The following is a 4525-nucleotide window of genomic DNA, read 5'->3' on the forward strand; positions in this document are numbered from 1 at the left end:
ATTCAAAAGTGTGTCAATTACGTATAGAGGTACAAAATCGTGGTTACTATGGCTAATTTTTAAGAGCTTTTTAATTTTCTTTAACTTTTTTTAAAAATTTTTGAGAGAGACAGAGCGCGAGCAGGGGAGGTGCAGAGAGAGAGGGAGACACAGAATCTGAAGCAGGCTCCAGGCTTTGAGTTGTCAGCACAGAGCCCAACACAGGGCTCAAACTCACGAACCATGAGATCATGACCTGAGCTGAAGTCGGATGCTCAACGGACTGAGCCACCCAGGCGTCCCAAGAACCTTTTAAAAGATAAATTTTAAGGGATTGATTCCCATGATTTAAAATGGCCTATTTCCTTTTCACACCACTTTTGGGTAATTGGGGAATATTCAAAATAACAAAATTTTGAAACATACCAGCCCCTAAGTCAAGGTCTGCATTTTATAATACTTTGAAATAATGAGTTAAAAGCTTGGACACCTTTATTCCAAAGTTGAGGCAACATACTTATGAGGCATTTCAACAGTTTCTATGGGACTCAGCAAGTTGTGACACTTTTCTGGCTAGTTGTTATGCCCGCGTAATATAACAGCAGAGATAGAATACTTTGGAGTTGGATACAGTATTAGTTACAGTAACATCAGACGCGATTAAAACACAACAAAAGGCTACAAAGCATATGTCTCCAGCTCAAACCAAGTTTGCTCCAGCTCAGTTGGCAAAGCAAGGGGATAGCAGGAAGGACTGTGCTCCACGCAGTTATTCAAGGATCTAGGTTGATGCAGACTCAGCCAGCTTTACCATGTGGTACTGACATCCAGCTGATAGAAGATTTTAAATGGAGGTTTTAAGGAGTCAGGCTCTGAAGCTGTGCACATCACTTTCAATCGCATTCCATTGGCTAAAACCCAGTTACATGGAGATGCTTTACCGTAAGCGGCTGGGAAATACAGTCTGTGGGGCCAGGGCATGAGGACATGGGTGTTGGTACATCTATGTCAATCTATGACACAGACAAAGGTAGGTTTAAGTCTCAACCTTGCCATCTGCTTCCCATACACGGGCATATTACTTAACTTTTACAGCTTCAGTTCCCTCTTTTGTAAAATGGTAGCAATAATAATTCATACTTTAACATTTTTGTAAGGATTAAATGTGATTTGCCTATAGTGCACTTGGCTCTGTATTTGGCAACGGAGCTGCATGGTAAATGTTAGCTATTGTCTTTTTGTGGATAAATGGTATTCAAGTACATCGTCTTGTGTTACGATGAAAACGATCAGAACTGAGTGGGGATGATCCAGGATCAGAAACTACTGACCAGATATTAAGCAACAGGCAAACTGTAATGCAGGTTTAGATTATTATTAAGTAACTAATAATGATAGTTGGCAGTTACAGAGTACTAGCTTGATAAAGATCTTCACATAGATCAAGTTACTCAACACAGTGATATTATGATACAACTGCTATTATCATACCTATTTTTTAGTTGAGGAAACAGAGATTTAGAAAAATTAAGTAATTTGCACAAATCTGCAACCAGAAAATCAGAGAAATGAGATTGAATTTATCTTACCAGATAGTTTATCTTACCAGAGACTTCAGGATCTAAATAACCATGAAAAAAAAAAAATCAGTAGTGGAATCTAGGGTGAGGGAGATTCACCAAACAAGGTTTGAAGCTAAGAACAGATGTGAATGGAGTTCATCCAGTGTCCTGAAGGATTGTCAACTTTTCTCATCCAAGGCCAAGAATATAAAAGGTCGAATTCTAAACAAGGCCAGAGGTCCAGCTCACAGAATGGAGCAGGGAGACCACCATTAGCAACAACAACGTTCGCCACACAAAATTTTTGCCCACAGCAAAACAACTGCCAGGTCAAGCCTGGGGTCCTAATCACTCCTACCAAACCTGGAGGGATCAGGATCAATGCCCCGCCGCCACCCGGAGTCATTAAAAGGATCTGAAGTTTGGCAAGCTGGAAACACCTCTAGGAACAGGCGAGTGCCGAAGTCCGCTCTTACTGACAATGAATGATTCCCACCTGTGGTGTGTGCTGAGAGGTGGGGAGGGAAGGGAGAGATACCATATGGGGATTGTGGGTTTTCCTAAATTAGGGGCCCATTACTACTTTCAGGGTTTGAATTGCACAGAGTACAGCCTTTGCTTGGTCAGGAAGCTGGGATCGAAACACCGTTCAGAGTTCCTCCTTTGAGCCATCAAAACAAGATGATCTGCCACGCCAATGGATCCCTAGACACTTTATGGATAGTGCTCTCTCTTCAAATTTATATGTAGACTTTTCATGGCATTCAGAAGTCAAAACACCATAATCATTTGCAGTTCTGTATGAGTGTGATTCAAACAAGGAAGAGAATCAGATTTCCAGAGACATTTTGACACTAGATGAGGGTGGGGGTTCGTTGGGGGATGGAGGTGGAATGAGAATAAAAATGGCGATAGAAAACGTTGATAAAACAACTTCTGCCAACTGGAAGGTGGCGTACCTTGGGCAAAATAAGAAATATCCATCCAAGTACTACGCGTGACCTTGCCACATATTTCAAAACTGGTAATAATGTCCCTGTGTTTCAGTCCCCAGGAAGTAATGACTGACATCATCACCTCCTGTTAATAACAATTCACGGTTTATTTTTTAGCCAACGAACAGTTTTTGCTCCATTTTTGAGCCAGAAGCTTGCTTAAAATTCACACACATGCACACATGCAGAGTGTCTATGGATTTTAAGGATACCGATGCCATCGGCTTCCTTTCCATTTACAACTTAGAATCAAATAATGCACTTTAACAACAACACTGCGACCAACACCACAAGGAAAAGGGTGCTTGCCATTTGAAGGGAAACCGGAGCAAATCTGCAGCTAATGGGGCCATGCCGTAACTCCCCTGAGCTACACAAGAGCTGGGCATATCCCTGTGGACAGTAGCAATTACCTTCATTCTCCCTGATCTGAAGTAATCCTTGCTACATACGTCCCTCCTTGTGAGCGATGAGGCCCACTGTTTGCGGAGTCTAAGACCAAATGATCTTTCACAAGCAAAATTTAAACTTGAAATAGGATTCTCTGGCTCCTGATGCGGACTCTATTTTTCTCGTGTACTTTATACATTCCCAAATCAGGCTCAGGCCGGCTACAGATGGTGCTGGTGTGTAATGAGAAGGGCTCTGAAGCTGCTCAACTCCCAGGGGAAGATTCGGTAATGGAACTAACTATGTATTGTCCACCTTATATACTAGATTTGATTTTGGACTATTTGCCCAACTGTGTTTGTTTATTTCTCGGCACTGGAGGGCTTCCATTAGCTAAGGGCTGATTGAACATAGACTGTGTAGTAAGAAGGAACACAACATTTTTTCCCCCTGAATGCTGATGTAATCCCTTTTCTTTTACTGACAATTGAGTAATGTTTGCCATTGGAAACTGTGTTAGAAATGAGCTGATATTTGCAGTCATTAGTGAAAAAGAATTGTTTTGATCCCAGGGAACAAAGTGAGCATTATTTTTTTGGATGACAATGTTGCAGAAGTTTGTGCCTAAAACTTGGGTATTCAGGACCATGAAAGAGAAACTGCTAACATTTTAAAGCTGAAAATTACCTTGTTTCAGTAAATCGAAAGATTAATATTTAAGACCTCATAAATTTTGCTCACAGAGCATAGCCAAATATTATTATCATAACGAAAACAAAAACCTCAACTCAGCAAATTAGTCACCAAAGACCACATGTAAATTGACATTTTAGTTTCTTAACTAATGGAATCATTTGTCATTTTACTGAAGCAGTTCATTATAAAAATAAATTAAGAATAAGTAAATTGTAGTCATAGCAATCATGATGAAATTATTAGTAATTACATTTACCGGCATGAAAGTTTTCTGCCTGCTTCTCATCAGCAGATGTTATTCAAAATAACTTTGGAAATAAACACTGATGTTGTATCAAGGTTGAAGAACACATAGTGCAAGGAAGAAAGAAAGTTGCTAATTAACATTAGGAAAATATTGTCTTTCCCTTTCAAATATACACAAGTTCAAGTCTCCAATTCGAATATCAAAATGAAGAAAATGAGAAAACTCTCTACTACCCTAACTAGCAGAAAGAAAATTAGAAAGCAGAGACCAGCTCATGCAATTTCTAAATAAATGAAAAGGAAATTACATTTCTCTGGGTAAATATTTACTTCCTAAAGCGTGCCAACAAAAGCTACGTTAGAAATGGGACACGGTAGTAACTAACTAACTTGCACTTAGTTGATTTAATTGGAAATGTGCTGTTTTTCCTTTTAAGCCTTTGCGTTAATTGTAGAATAAAGAATTTCCAATCTGATGTTCTAATTGCGCCTGGGATCTCGTATCCTGTTTACATATATATTGATCTGTCAGATGACCTCATATGTATCCAGGTAGGCCATATTAGAAAGAACATTTAACCCATTTTTACCATGATACTCAATAACAGAACGTTTCTATTTCTACCTTTTTAAAAATAATTGTTATGCCTAACATTC

The sequence above is a fragment of the Herpailurus yagouaroundi genome, unplaced genomic scaffold (genome assembly GCF_014898765.1).
Source record: "Herpailurus yagouaroundi ecotype Mexico unplaced genomic scaffold, PumYag 140, whole genome shotgun sequence".
Lineage (NCBI taxonomy): Eukaryota > Metazoa > Chordata > Mammalia > Carnivora > Felidae > Herpailurus > Herpailurus yagouaroundi.